This window comes from Salvia miltiorrhiza, chromosome 6 (assembly GCF_028751815.1).
Source record: "Salvia miltiorrhiza cultivar Shanhuang (shh) chromosome 6, IMPLAD_Smil_shh, whole genome shotgun sequence".
Classification (NCBI taxonomy): domain Eukaryota; kingdom Viridiplantae; phylum Streptophyta; class Magnoliopsida; order Lamiales; family Lamiaceae; genus Salvia; species Salvia miltiorrhiza.
In genome coordinates, this window is record NC_080392.1 from 22,465,305 (window position 1) to 22,482,176 (window position 16,872).

Sequence of the window (16,872 nt, forward strand, 5' to 3'; positions counted from 1 at the left end):
CAATTGAGTATTAATGAATAAAAAAAATATACGAGTTTTATTAAGATGAGTAAGTTTTACGGCTATAAATGACGCCCCTTTTCTTCCCCTTCTTCTTTAACCCCATCCCTAGTCGTGGATCACTCGGCCTAACTATCCCTAGTTAGGGCGGGCTGTGACAACTAGAAACGAACTCTAACACTTGAGTTCAAAACAGTTCTAGTCTATTACAATTACGACCTATGGATTTTGGTATCATCAAAACAAGGATTATGATATTCCACAAGGTTCCCAACAAGTATGAATCCCAAACCCAGGAGAGTTCCGAGGTGAAACAGTTTATTCCTTGAAGTTAAAACAGAGGGTATGAGGTCAAGTATAGGCATTCACATCACACCTACTTTTGAGTTATTATAAGTTCATGTGTTAATGGCGATAACTATACACCGTATTAATTCATAAAAAAAAATGCTAATGGAGTATATATATATATGTATATGAAACTTTTTTTGAGTTTAATCTACTTAACCGAATTTGGTTTTATTGAGATATTTAATCACATAATGGTGTCATTTAGTATTATGTGAATTATCGATAATCTATTAAAAAATTGTGTTATAATGCCATAACTTTAGTATGTGATTGTTAGATGTTATCTGGGTTTGAGTATCTAGGAGTTTGTTCCTTAATAGACTGTTTAGACTTAAAAATTTGGTGATGAGTTGAGACGATGAATATTTAGGAAGTATTATTATTATAAGAGTGATTAGTTACAAGGAACCAATGAGAAACGAAGAGTAGTACTAAGATGAGAACAGTGAACCTAGTGAGGATTTGTCTGATCGACGTTTATTTTATTACATGAACCGTCTACGCCAATGATGATATCTGAAGATACGAGTCGATGGAGCAATTGAGATCACTCCAAAGTACGAGAACCAAAGCTAAGATTTCCAGGTGGGCATTACTTTCTAATAACCTTATTACTGGCTTTCCAAATGATGATTATGATGATGTTTGTGAGCTTTAAAAATGATTTAAGATAAATTGATGTTTGAACTAATTAACCTGCCGAGTTTTGATGACGACGAGCCTGTACGTTACCCTCTACGGATGAAATGATTTGTCCTGCCAAAAGTGGGATTGTGTACACAGAGGTAACCGTGAGTTGTATACCGGGTTGGCCGGTCAGAAATGACTGTGAGCCGACTGTCTGATCGGCCGGTTACAGTACTTGAGAAGGAGGCTTACTTCTCAGTACCTTGATAATGATGAATTGTAGAAGTGGTACTACATGCTAAGTATTTTTTCCTGTAGTCTATCATTCTTTACTTTTTGATGCTTATAATTTATCAATTGCTTACACGGGTTCTTTTGAATAAAACCCCTGTGTAAAGTGTAAATGACAAGTTAAATTTATAGCTCTAAGAGCGAGATTGTTTATTTCTTCGGCTTATGTCCACTGAGTATTTTATACTCAGCCTTGCATGTATTTCTAAATGTGCAGGATGAGCAAGGAGAGAGATTGGATGACTGTTGGAGGGTTTGTTGTTTCATACGACTTTAGAGTACCGTATTCTGCTCGTATACGGTAGTGTGTGACTCAACCCAAAACACCTAAGGGATTGACTCGCAATCGTACGAGGTCGTCCTAGTGTAATAAGCTAACCCAAGTCGTCTCTCAAGGAAGGCTAAACAGGGCTCTGATCATGCTACGCACAGAAAATAGGAAATATCCTAAACACTCTAATCAGAAGGTTGGGTCTGACACTCTCTCTCCGGTTAACTAATTCGTAATTAAAATAAAGCATATAAATTTATCTAGGCGAAAGATAGGAAGCAGGTAAAGAAAGCAATAAGACAACGTAAAGAACTAGGGTTATAATCTAACAATCTAAAAATAAATAATTAAATCCAAAATCATAAAGCAAGAATTATCTAGGCAATGAAAATAAACAAGCATTCAAATCTATGGCAAACACTAATCATGATTTTTCCTAAGGAACATGTAAATGAAAAGCGACACAAATTCAACGGAGTATTACTCTAACAAATCAACCAACAATCTAACTATACTAACTAGGCAATAAGATTAACAAAGCATAAATCAATGCTAAATATCATTATCAAAACGTATTCAATTATCTAGGAAAAGAGCAACCAAGAAAGCTTGTAGAATTTGATAAATCAATAGATAGAACTTACAATTGATTCAAGGAAACGACGATCTAGCGTAATCCGAGAGTTTCTAATGTGTTTCTCCTTACCAAAACTCTAAGGAAATACAGTAAAAATGGAGCTGGAGACTGGATGGGTCGAGAATGGGGGGCCAAAACCCAAAAAAATGGGTTTTAAACCCTCAAAAACGTAACTGGCAGACCGCGCAAACGGCCATGGCCGTCTGAACGGCGGCCGCCGTCGGGCGGCGCCGCCGCCTATGCCCTTCGGCCACTGCAATGCGCAGTGTTTTTGTTTTGGTCCGTTCTCCCTCGTTTCAAGTCAGATTTTAGATCCGTTTTCGCCTACGAACTCGTATCGAGACGAAATTCGATTCTTCTTCAGACCATTCAACTAAATTCAGACTTTAGTTTTGTCCACATATCAATCAATTTGAGCATAAAATCCTGAGACAACAAAATTAGCACAAAAGCTCAAATCAATCAACTCTTGAGTGAAAGAGACCAAAATTAAAGTCAATATAAGACGCAAACACCCACAAATTCATCACAAAATAGGGCTAAACAACCCCCCCACACTTGATCATTTGCTTGTCCTCAAGCAAAGTCACGACACCAAATGATAGTTCACAAGAAAACTTCCTCACTGTTCACATCTCCAAGCAATCTAAGTCTCTTAGCCATTTACATTCCTCACGAGATGTTCATTGTTAAGATTTTAAGAAGCAACAACAACATGATACAATTCAATCCGATCAGACCCGATTCTCCGCTAGAGGTGAATTCCCTAATGTGATTGCCTTTATAATCAAATCCCATTTTCCTTGAAGATGATAAACAATCAAACCAAATCTAATTTTATACATCTTTCTTTTCAAGGTGATGTTATTCCATTCTCAATAGATGGGCCAACTTTCGTGAGATCAACACTTTTGGAGGTAATCCAAAATGTTCTCACGTGGTTTTCCATGCTCATAACACTTCCGTCAGAGGAGCAGAGACCCAGAGCTATAGAAAACTTCACGACAAACCAACATTCAAACTCAAGGGATAAGATCGTAGGCTATCACAATGAAAACACTCCCTCTAGCATCTACCGAACAAATCACGTCAAGAATAGCTCATAAGGGTGTTGCATCCAAAACATTAAACAACTTACATCAAGTGAGGAATATGCATAGCCTGAGAGACAAAGATAGCAACCAAGCCAACACAATTCATGAAATTTACTTGTGAACAAATCATCAAAGTGTGTAGTATTACTTTGACCCAAGCAACAACCAAGATAAAGGGGACCATTTGCCCCACACAAGAAAGCCCAAAATCACAACAAAAAGGCACCCACAGGATCAACAAACACCCCCCCCCACACTTAAAATCTAGCACTGTCCTCAGTGCTCGCAAAAAAAGGGGTGAAAGAGAAAAACTTCCCTGAATATCGATCCAAGTGGCGAGCCCGTATTTTCCCACGATGTCTGCCTATCTCTCATCCATAGAACAAACAATCTCCAACGCACCAACCTGCACCAAACAAAAGAAAAAACAAAAACATAAACCCGAACAAAACGAAAGAAAAACGAAAACAAGGGAAATCAAGAACATGGGTTGCCTCCCATGCAGCGCTAGTTTTTAAGTCGCCAGCCCGACTAAGAGGATCCCTTAACCAAAATCCGATTGAAGCGCCAGCTGCTTAAGTGCCTGTGTAAACACATCTTCTTGAATTGCAGCTGCGGGTCCTCCTAATGAGCGATCCATGCTCATATCATGAGATGGTCTTCTATCCACACATCCAATGAGATCGAGTGACACAACCTCATCAAGCTTCTCTTCCAGTAGCAAGTCACACAAAAAGCCTTGCTCTATATTATCTTCCTCTTGCAGCTTATCCAGAAATTCCTCCTCAATGTCAGCCTCATCCTGCAAGTTAGCAAGGAATTCCTCCATAATCTCGTCCTCCTCCTGTAACTTATAAAGAAAATCCTGCACAATACAGTCCTCATCCAAAACATCAAAAGTCTCAACATAAGAGCAGTTTTGCAATAAGGGAGTACGAGTAGGAGATTTCTTATCAAAAACAAAGAAAGTTACAGACCTCCCTGCCCCCGCCATACTCAAATTTCCAGTACTCACGTCAATACGAGTATAGGTGGTGGCCATAAAAGGTCGGCCAAGCAAAACAAGATGCCCATTCTCTCCTCTAATCCCTTTTCCCACATCAAGGACAACAAAATCAGCCAAAACTCTAATCCCCCTCACAACAACCTCAACATCCTCAACAAGGCCTCGTGGGTTGCTAATAGAGCCGTCAGCTAGCTCTATCTTCATATTCGTGCATTTCAGCTCTTTATTACCCAATTTCTCAAAAATATCCAGCGGCATCAAATTGACTGTCGCGCCCAAATCAAGCATTCCCAAAACCTTTTCAACCCCACCTAAGCTAATATCAAAAATAAAGCTACCTGGATCTCCTTGCTTGGGTGGTGGTTGGTCTGGTGCAACAGCGACAGGTGGCAGTGGCTCACTGGGGCATTGGGTAGCCTTGATTGCTTCCACAGTTTTGCTTCTCCATTTCCCCATAGTTATTGGGGCATTTTCCTTGACTACCGCCACGGCACGAGCTTGATGCGGCTGTTTGTCCTGGTTTGGGGACTTCTCCGTTGGCTGTTGTTGCTGCAGCTGATTCAAGGCCCCCGTTAGTTGCCCAACTGTAGTCTCGAGGCGCTTGATGGTAGCACTCTGAGCCTCCATCGCCTGTTTGTAGCTTGCATGAAAGCTTGCATTTGATCTTCAAATAAGGGGCCTGGAGGTTGGAGCTGCTGAGGTGGGCAGAGCTGCTGCGGCTGCTGGAAATTCCCTTGTTGCATGGGGTACTGCTGCGGGGATGGGTAGAATTGCTGCTGGTTCTGATACCCCAATTGCTGTGGAGGTCGGCGGAACTGATTGCCTTGGTTTGATCCCGACCCTTGGCCAGGAGCTTGGTCTCTCCATCCTGAATTCTGCTGATTTCTCCAACCTGAGTTGGAGCTCTGCTGCCCTTGATTAAACATGGGCCTCTGTTCAAATTGAGGCCTCCCCGGATAGCCCTGAGCAGCATAGACCTCTGCTTCTCCTTCAGGTGTGAATTCCCCCATTCGATGGCACTCGTTGGTTTCATGGCCAAATTCGCCACATATGCCACAACCTTCTGCTGGTGGCGCGCGAACGGGTGGAGCCTCCACATGGTTCATCCTGAGGTGCTGTACTTGCCTCATCAAGTCCGCTACTTGCTTCTGAAGCTCATTGTTTGGAGCTACTGCATCAGCTTCAACTCTCCTTCCTCTTACCGACTTTTGTTGGGAACTCGCGGCAAGTGTGTTGAAGATCTCCTCGAGTTCATCGGCTATCTTCCGGGCAATGTTGCCCCCTACTGTACTGTCCACCATGAACTGTGCCGTCTGTATCAGTCTGTCAAAGAAAAATTGCATCAACATCACAGTGGTCAGTTGGTGCTGCGGGCACTGGCGGAGTAGTTCTTGAAATCTCTCCCAAGCTTCATGAAAAGGCTCGTCCGCTCCTTGGATGAAGTTCATGATTTGAGCTCTGATCTCCTGTGTCTTGTGATTCGGGTAGTACTTCAGCATAAACTTCTCACACGCCTCCCCCCAAGTGGTTATGGAGTTGGGCGGCAGAGATAGCAGCCACATTCTCGCCCGATCCTTTAGTGCATATGGGAGGCACTTAAGCTTAAGCTGCTCCTCTGTGAGGTCCATCAGCGGAAAAGTTTGCACTTGGGTGCAGAAGTCTCTGATAAACTGCAAGGCATCTTCATTCGGCAGTCCATAGAAGAGGGGGAGCAGACTTGAATCATTGGGCTTCAGGTTGTAATTCCTGACTGCAGTGGAGAGCACAATAGCTGAGTTCGTGGCCTCTATGATAGGCCGGGTAAAATCCCCCATGTACTGCAAATTTCTTCCTGCCATCTTCTCAACTCCAACGCTAAACAAAAGAGGCTCGGTACCCTCTCCTAGGCTTCAAGCACCTCACGTGCACGGTGAGTGTTGTCAAGTAGAATGCCAAATTCCTGTTAAGACTTTAACTCCCTAGCAACACAACACTCAACAAAACAGATCAAACGCACCGGTGGGAGAAAGAAAATAACCGAGCAAAAATAAAAATAAAATAAACACGAAAAACAATGTAGCACAACCAAACGCCTAAAGCCTTCCCCGGCAACGGCGCCAAAATTTGACTCAACCCAAAACACCTAAGGGATTGACTCGCAATCGTACGAGCTCGTCCTAGTGTAATAAGCTAACCCAAGTCGTCTTTCAAGGAAGGCTAAACAGGGCTCTGATCATGATACGCACAGAAAACGGGAAATATCCTAAACACTCTAATCAGAAGGTTGGGTCTGACACTCTCTCTCCGGTTAACTAATTCGTAATTAAACTAAAGCATATAAATTTATCTAGGCGAAAGATAGGAAGCGGGTAAAGAAAGCAATAAGACAACGTAAAGAACTAGGGTTCTAATCTAACAATCTAAAAATCAATAATTAAATCCAAAATCTGAAGCAACAATTATCTAGGCAAGGAAAATAAACAAGCATTCAAATCTATGGCAAACACTAATCATGATTTTTCCTAAGGAACATGTAAATGAAAAGCGACACAAATTCAACGGAGTATTACTCTAACAAATCAACCAACAATCTAACTATACTAACTAGGCAATAAGATTAACAAAGCATAAATCAATGCTAAATATCATTATCAAAACGTATTCAATTATCTAGGAAAAGAGCAACCAAGAAAGCTTGTAGAATTCGATAAATCAATAGATAGAACTTACAATTGATTCAAGGAAACGACGATCTAGCGTAATCCGAGAGTTTCTAATGTGTTTCTCCCTACCAAAACTCTAAGAAAATACAGTAAAAATGGAGCTGGAGGCTGGATGGGTCGAGAATAGGGCCCAAAAAATGGGTTTTAAACCCTCAAAATCGTAACTGGCAGACCGCGCGGACGGCCATGGCCGTCCGGACGGCGGCCGCCGTCGGGCGGCGCCGCCGCCTATGCCCTTCGGCCACTGCAATGCGCAGTGTTTTTGTTTTGGTCCGTTCTCCCTCGTTTCAAGTCGGATTTTAGATCCATTTTCGCCTACGAACTCGTATCGAGACGAACTTCGATTCTTCTTCAGACCATTCAACTAAATTTTGACTTTAGTTTTATCCACATATCAATCAATTTGAGCATAAAATCCTGATACAACAAAATTAGCACAAAAGCTCAAATCAATCAACTCTTGAGTGAAAGAGACGAAAATAAAAGTCAATATAAGAAGCAAACACCCACAAATTCATCACAAAATAGGGCTAAACAGTGTGAGTAGTTGAAGACTATTTTCCTTTGAACTTAATTAGGATTGTCACTCTCAGCTATATGTCTTCATACATATAGTCTGATCACGTTTTGCTGTGCTACCCTGAACAATAAGAATCCCTGTAAATATTTAGCTATACTCCATTTGTTTTTGTTGACTAGAATACTGATGTTTTTGGTTTTATAAAGCCGACAATATTTCTATTAAGGTTGATTATATTTTATTTGCTTTAGCATTAATTATTAGTAGCTTCCGCTTGATGAGTCATCTAGTTTCACTTGTTTTACCTTATCATTTTATTAGTCGTATCGATACCCGAACTACGCTATCACTAGCTAGATGACGGGCTGCGATAGGGCCAGCCCTATCGGGTTCCAGGCTAATAGGGCTAGGGATTTTTTCGGGTTATAAATCTTCAACCCTAACCTTAAATGTTCGGGTTTCGGGCTAGCCCATCGGGCTAATCGGCTTAAAGGCGTAAACATAAAATAATCATTTGTATTTTGTTATTTTTAATGATCTAATGTATAAAATATACGTAGAAATTAAAAATATAAATTATATAGCAAGCATTAAATGAAAAAATATGAGATATTGTAAAAAACATATAAAATAAGTTAGTGACAATAAAATGTTCAACTTTGTTAAAGAAAAAATAATAAAATATCCAACAATAGTTTGAACACATAGAACCAAAGCATCTAAAAATACAGAAAAGTGAAATGATGAAATTTTATAATATTTTATCATTTTTTTATTTTTATATCTAAATATTCTATGTTAAGTACTCGGGTTTCGGGCTGGCCCATCGGGTTAGTCAGGTCGACCCTATCGGGTGCCGGGCTATTCGGTTACGGGCTAATCGGGTTGAAACTTTTGTCGGGTTGAAAATATTCAACCCTAACCCTCTCGGACGGCGGGTCAATCGGGCCAGCCCACGGGTTTCGGGCTAGATTGACATCCCTAATATTAACTCATTATATTGAATACTCCCTCCGTCCACAATTTAAAGCCCCACTTTGGTGTGGGCACGGAGACTATGAAAGCTGAAAAAGGTGATGTGGATGAAATATAAGGATAGTTGACTAAAGTGATAAAGATAGTTGACTAAAATGATAAAGGTGTTGTGAGTGAGTCCACTAGTGATACAGTGTAGTAAATATATAATATAAAAATGATAAAGGTGTTTTAAGGTGGGTCCATTAGTGGCAAATGATAGTTTATTTATGCTTAATTGGTCTAAATTTTGGGGTTTGCAAGTGCATGTTTTAAGATAAATCTTCTGGAAATTGGTGCATTTTATGTGTTGTTTTATGCTTTGCAGGAGATTTAGGTTTTATAGATGGAAAAGTGCAAATTTTGGAGATTTTGGGCTAAGAATTGTGTTTTTTGGACTCTGGACTGCAGAGCTGAAAAGCCCGTGCCTGAGTAGAAAAGCCCGCGCTACAGAGCAGAGCAGAGAAGCTCATCAGAGCAGAGCTGCGAGGATAGCTCTGTAGCAGAGTAGAGCCAACTTGCAGAGTCAGAGCCGAAGTCTTCAGAGCTGAACTTCCCTATCAGAGCTGAAATCTCCAGAGCAGAACAAAAGTATCAGAGCAAAGCTAACTTACGTGTCAGAGTATAACTTGACAGAGCAGAGTAAAGATTGACAGAGCAGAGCTAAATCGACAGAGTCAACATATGCAGAGTCAACTTTACAGAGCTGACTTTTCAGCTCTGCACTTTTCAGAGCTTGCTATGCCAGAATTGGCTTTCAGCTCTGCACTATGCCTTGCAGAGCCGATTTTCCCAGAATTCGCGTACGTTGCAAAGCTGAGATTTCCGCCAGAGTGGAGGTGTTTTGCAGAGTGCGTTGCCAGCTGGAATTGTCATATCTTACCCGATTTTATTGCCTTTAGAGTTCTACTTTGCATGGCAACTTTCATGGTGATCAAGAGGGATTTGAAGTCTATAAATAGGGCTTAGTTTTTCATTGTAAAATCATCATTTGCCCTAGTTTTTGTCGCCTTTGAGAATTGCTCTTCCCTTGGCAGCCGAAACTTAGGATTTACTTGCTTTCTTAGTTTTTTCATAGTTTCGATTTCATTGTTCTAGTTAGTTTTCGATTTAGTTAGTTTTTAGTTTATTCTTAGATTGTGATTGAGTGACAGCAATTACATGTTCAAGACGTTTACGGTATTTTGCAATTCAATTCAATTTATTTTGTTTAATTATGTTTATGTTTTTTCGTTCATGTTTATGCTTCCTTTTTAATTATGCAATTTAAATTATGCACTTTAGTTTCACGCCTAGGTTAGTTGGTTTTTAATTTACAAGTATTTAATTTCTTAAGTTAGGTTTAATTTAAGTTGTTTAAATTCTTGCCTAGATTAAGTTTAAATTCAAGTCAAGTTTAATTTAAGTTTAAGTTTTAGTTTCTAAAATCAACTCTTATTGTTTTCTTTATTGTTTTTCCTACGATACAATTAGAAGCCCTTTAAGACTTTCCTTGAGAGACGACTTGGGTTAACTTACACGTTACAATAGATCTCGTACTATTGCGAGTCAATCTAGAGTAGTGTTTAGGTTGAGTCAGTAGTAAATATAGGAAAAGAAGAAGAGTAAAAAAGTACAAAAAGTAGAATAGGGTTTTAATTTGTTGACAAAAAATTAAGAGCAAGTAGGGCTTTAAATTGTGGACGCATATCAATTACTAAAAGATGCTCATTTGCGTGAGTAATATCTAACGTGTTACTTAATTTCACTTAACTTACTTATAATATATGTAAAAGATGTTTGAGTGACACACGAATATGAACAAACTTAACTTTATGAATGTATATGAACAAATTTGTCTTATTGATTCGTAATTTGTAAATTAACTTTATTATTTTTTAACATAATTGTTATTACACTTGAATATTCGTACACAGTTGAAAAATTGGTACACAGTTGAAAAATTCTTCCATAATTGATAAATTTGTACACAGTTAAATTAATTTATTAAATTAATTATACACAGTTAATAAACAAATTGATTCGTACACAGTTGAAAAATTGGTACACAGTTTATAAATTCAATTCGTACTCAGTTGATAAATTTGTACAGTTAATTTAATTTACTAAATTAATTAGTAAATAATTGACACAATAATTTATCCACAGTTAATACATAAGTGAAGATTCGTACACAATTGATAAATTTGTACATAATTAATTTAATTTACTAAATTAATTAGTACGCAGTTTATCCGCATGTACACAATTAATTTAATTTTATAAATTAATTATACATAGTTAATACTCAAGTGAAGATTCGTACACAGTTGATAAATTAGTATACAATTGATAAATTTGTATTCAGTTGATAAATTTGTACACTGTTGACTTTTCATCACACCCCATTTCTTAGTCAAATTACGAGGGTCCTTCACAACCAAGGAAATAACTATACAAAAGAAAAAATTTGATGTCAATTCTCAAATATGGATGTATTCTCAAATTCCACAGTATCATCGTGCTCACAAGCTGAACATTTTCTTCACATGCCAAGAGTTCTCTGAATTTCTGAGAAGCAAAACATGCGCATAAAACTTAAATGATGAAACTATATAGTTGCATTCGACTTAACTAGAGATCAAATCCCAGATAAATACAAATATTATTATTTAGCATCTTGAAATAAAATCCCAACATTATATGGTTGTCTTCGACTTAACTAGAGATAAAAAAGGATGCTAGAAACGTTACAAGAGCATCTTGAATATTAAATTTAAGACCTACTACTATTTTGAATTGTAGAATTCTTTTATAATTATTGATTTTATCGCCATCTTGCCGGACAATCTCCCCATCCTCCTGAAGCTGCTGCTGCTAGATTTCCGAGGCTTTCTCGAGTTTCCGTCACGAGCTGTAGTCATGTTAAAATTAATTTTAGCATGAATTCTATTTGCTTTCATAAATACAATTCGAGACGAACCAAAATAAATATCTTATAATTTAATATAATTCGGCAATTCGAAGTTGTGTTAAAATTACTACAATTTGATTTATCCATATCAACATTTCGGCATGCTAAGTAAGCATTAATTTGGCCGAAAATTGAATTTATGTTAAAATTACTACAATCAATAAGTTGGTGTATTTTTTGACACTTTTTAAAGGTTCATGTTAAAAACCAAAATCTGTCCAAAGTTAATGTATTTATATGCCAATCAACTGCGAATATAATTCAACAGTGCACAACATTTACATGGTTGATTTTGTTCAACTGTATATAAACATAATCAACTGTATACGTAGAGAATTCAATTGTGCACTGCCAAGATCAATTGTGCACAATATGTACACAGTTGATGTTTTACAACGGTGTCATTGTGGATACAACTGTGTTTCTAAGTACACAGTTAAGCTTAATTGTGCACGGTTGTTTATGTTCACTGTGTCATTGTGGAACACAAATGTATAGTTAAGAACATATTCATAGCTCTCAATTGTGTCCTCTCAATCAAACATTTATTTTGTATTTTTCATACTTAATGTGGTCTTATACATAAAAAAAACTAAATTTGATCATTAGAAAACAACAAATCATGATTTTAATCTCAATATATTATTAACTGTGTCATTTACAAATACAATTGTGTACTACGAGATTACTGTGCACAGCTCACCAAAATCAGAAACTAATTCATACAATTGATACATTTGCTATGAATTTAATATACATTTGCTTTTTCATATAAAAAAAATCGTCACTTTTTTTTAATAATATTCGTGGATTTGTCGATTTCAGATCTTTTCATCTATTTTCCTTCATCAACCTACCTTATTAGCATTCAAGTGTTCATTAAATGGGGAAGATTCATCTGCAAAACTTTGAAAAATACGATGAAGAATTAGCAGAAAAAAATGGTGTAAAAGAAATGAGGAAGAAATGGTGTAAAAGAAAAGGTTGGCTTCTCATAAAGGAGGAGATAGAATCAGCCTTTTAGTGACAAAAGAAAGTTTTTTCTTTTATTTTTCTTCTCTATTTAGTAAGGGTATGTTTGTCTTTTAATAGCATTTTGACCCCCAAAGTCATGCTTTAAAAGTAGTGGCTATATAAGTCTTAAACTACATGCTTTTGGTTATATATGTCTTTCTCTCATACAAAATCTCGTCAATATAAGTATTTTTTTTAGCACGTCAAAATAAGCAGATTGCTTCCACATAAAAAAATAAACAAACATACAAACAAAAAAGAAAAATAAATATATATGTGCACTTTATCTATTATCGATTACTCTCTATGTCCCATTATTAATTACACGTATTCCATTTTGGATTGTCCCAACCTAAATGACATGTTTCTATTTTGGAAAATAATAAGGGCTCATTTAAAGTTTAATTTATTCACTAATTACTGCCTAAATAAATCCCTCCCTAATTATACTCATTTACTCATTTCAGTTCTACCTCTCTCTCTTTGCATTCATCTCTCACCTTCTTTTTCTCTTACCTTTCTCTTGCTCCATGTTGCCGCCTCTGAAGAATAACCCTGCGGCGGAGAAAAAGCTTGCTCGATGGCTTTCTCCGTCTCCCACCGTTCCGCTTTGCGCCGTTCAACGGAACGTTTCGACAAGAAGAGAAGAAGCCAAAGGTCGGTAAGAAGCTTACGAAGGAGGGCGGCACCGCCGACAAGAAGAAGAGGTGCACCCTGAAGAAGCTTACTCGCTGGCTTTCTCCGTCTCCAACCGTTCCGCTTTGCACCATGAAGAACCCTAGTAGCAGTGCGGTGATGGAGTTTGGTTCACAGTATTACACCATATTAACTAATATATTCCAGAATAATCCGGTGTTTGGTATTCTATTTGCGTATTCTGCAAGGCCCGACCATATGCTAGGGCCCTGACCAAAAACCACTGTTCAATCAGTGTTACACATCCCCTCCCCCCCGCCCCCCTTCGATTACTCCGCTAACCAGAAGCAGGAAAAATAATTTATCTTTTCTACCCTTCACATTTTGGAATTAAAATATCACCAAATAAAAAATAACCGCTACTTCGCTTCTTTTTCCTTCTACTACGAATCTGGTGAGCTCCATCCAAAAAAATTGAAAGCTTAAGCCATAGACGGTAAGAACCATGACGATTTACCTCTATTGAACGACGTATGAATTTTTAAATTGGGTTGGTGTTTTTCGATTGTTGCATCGATTTCTGTCGCATCCATTATATCTCCGGTTGACCTCACATTCTCTATATGAATTTGCTCGATTTGGATATGAGTTTATGGTTTGTTGATTAGGGTCGCCTCTGTATAGCCCACCTACTGTTTTTGTGTGTGTTATCTGCGCTGAATAAAAATTGGGGTAAATTTCAATCTGCGGCAACATTGTGCCCTGAGAAACATAAAATGTGATTTTTGTATATAAATTTTAAATGGGCATTACTCAAATGGGTGTAGATTTTAGGATTTCACTATGTTAATATGTATATGTCTTTCAATTTCGGGTCGCCATTTTAGCATTTCGCTATGATAATATCTTATATACGTTTGTTTGATTTAGATAAAGTTCTATGATTCTGACTAATGTTTACGCTTCACTGATTTTGTCCACACACGTTTAGGGGAAATAGAAAGAGCAACAACAACGAATTTCAAGCAACAAAGGGCATTTAATCGACCCAGGCAAGTGTTGTAATGTTTGTTATTTATAGAGTCTCTGTTGGATTCATTTGATATACAGGCGGTGGATTTCACTATGCTTGATTAATTGTCTGTTAGTATGTGTTGCTTATCTGTTCTTGAATCAAATATTCCGGCTGAATTAATTGGATAAAATCTGTTTTGTGAGTTAGGCAGTTTTGATTTTGTTCCAAGAACACACATGTTTTTATATTAGTTCTCGCAGATTGTCTGATAGCGCAGATGTTTATTTTGGCTCGAGAATATGTTTTTCTATATTTGCTGTTGTGCTACATTACTTGTAATCAATAGAGATTCATCACACTTTGCAGATTCATCTCATAATTGCCAAATTGTGGCTTGAATGGCTGGAAGAGAAAGCCCTCGTGCGTGTGGCATGTATTTCATGTTATTGCAAGAGATTATACAACTACATATCATTCAATTGGCGATTGTGATTGCATATTTTACTACGTCTGTTGGATTTGTATACTGTAAAGCAAGAACGTTTTATGCTTGTATACAATGTTTCCTGTTACCACTATTTGATCTCCTATCTGATTGTGTTCATGATTGCACATGTATGTCTTTTTATCCCTTTATAAGTAGATTATATGGTGTGTTGTAGATCACAGAAGATCCTATAATTGGAATAACCTTAAGAGATATAAAAATGATCACAGCCGAGATGACTTTAGGACGAGTCATCGGTTTAGGCTGCGGTATATATGGAAGTAGTTTGTCTTGACTATTTGTCTATACTGGTACGTCATAACGTATTGATAGGACCACAGTGAGATGTATTCTTCTATCTGACTTAAGTGAAGAATCAAAGATCTCGGTGACTTAATATAATCTTAATACTAATAAGATTTCAAATATATATGTTGGCTCGTATATCACTTTGACTTACTATGGGTGAGAGTTATATAGTAACTTGAGTACTCTGTATCTTGGGTGATAGCGGTCAATATATGATATTTGGTTATCTGTATTAGTACCCGTATCCGGTATAGGATAATGACATCCCCTTAAGGAACTCAATAAGGTTTATTGCGTCAAACCCTGCAGGTTGATTAAGTTCAGGTGCAATAATAAGGTTTGAGTGGTACTACTTAATGATTACAAAGAGATTAATTAATTTAAGCTGTCAGAGCTGTAATTAATTAGTGGATGTCGGATATTTTAAATACGGGGATTTAATAAGTCTAAATACAAGCCCCGACTCATCACCGGCAATAAAGGGGTAAGTCAGTATTGGTTCTCTAGTGGAATGAACTAATATTTATAAATTAATTATGGTCTGGGCTGACCATGGAGAATTAATTTATTTGAGGCCCATCTTTATTCCTTGTATCTGGTCCCTGGATTGGCCCAAAGTCTCCTTGCCCTAGCAAGGGAGAAACACGCCTAGCACAGAGAAAGTGGCGCCTCACAAGTATTTAATTTATTTAAATACAGCTGTCTGCTCTCAGGAAAAATACACACTAATTAATTAGAGTTTTTTTGAGAGAGCAGAGAGGTGCCAAAAATGTGTAGGCACATTCTCCTTTGGGACTTTCATAGAACGTTGTCCATCCAACGGTGAAAGCTGAGCGGGATACAGTTCAGAAGATCTGAGCTGGGGTCAGATTTTTGCAGGAAATCAAGTTCTGGTAGTTTCGGGAGAACGGCCATAACTTCCTCCACAGAACTCCGATTCAAGCGAAACAGGCGGCCACGGAAAGCTCGCTCGAGGACGAAGAAGTCGTATTTCTGGGCAAAATACGATTTGAGGACGTTTGAGGCTTAAAACGAAGGCTTGAAGCTGACTGATCTGTTCAGCTGCGAATTTGACGAATTCTTCTGAATTCTTTAGGTATTTCTAACTCCAACGTGCAGCAATTAAATTCATAGGAGCATGTTAGAATTAATCGTTGTATGATAAATTAATAATAATCCAAGAAACAATCATCGGACAATTTGAGTATTAATTCAGTTTAATATTCCTTCAATTGGTATCAGAGCCCATGATTAATTTCTTGGCTCTATTATTAATTTATGTACGATTAATAATATGCGTTGTTTTTATCTGCTGCTGTTCTACGTGGTCTGTTGATTCGTGGGGTACGACGTTTTGACGTTGTAATCGTTTTTCACCACGAGAAAATCCGTGGTTAGATTAGAATTTCAAATTGTATTTGTTATTCCGTTGTAATCTGTAAAAATTGAAATCGAGACGAAGACGACGACGAATCAACATCGAATGAACGAAGGTTGGAGCGCCGGGATGCTGCTGCTGCGCACCGGGCTGCTGCTGCTGCTGCAGGGCTGTCTGCGCGCCGGGCTGCTGCTGCGGCGGCGCTGATCAAGCTGCTGTCGAGGGGATAGCGGCGGCACCTAGGGTTTCAAACCCTAGGTGGCGCGATTCTCAAACCCTAGGGGGCCCAAACCCTAATTTCAAAGACGGGCCTGATGAAGCTGTTCGGGCCGAGTTTTACGTTTTTGAGCCTTTTCTTTTCTGTTTTAAATGTAATAGATTAAATTTGAGATTCCACGAATGGGTCACGAACAACTTTATTTTTTTATTATGTTCTTTGCATGTCGTGGTGTTAATCCTTTTTGCTCTATGCATGTTGTTTTTGTCTTTGCTTGTTAATATGTGTTTATTAATTGCGCTTAGACAAGCATGCTAGGTTTATCGTTTTCTTAAGCATGTTTTAGAATT

The 16,872-nt window shown here is 38.0% G+C and overlaps 1 long non-coding RNA gene across 1 annotated transcript; it reads left to right on the forward strand.

The window, feature by feature from the left end:
- The first annotated feature begins 12,942 nt into the window (after positions 1-12,942).
- On the forward strand, positions 12,943-14,571 carry LOC130987523 (uncharacterized). Its single transcript, XR_009089787.1, has 2 exons — positions 12,943-13,612; positions 14,108-14,571. It is a non-coding gene; the product is annotated as an uncharacterized LOC130987523 (long non-coding RNA).
- Positions 14,572-16,872: the final 2,301 nt, after the last annotated feature.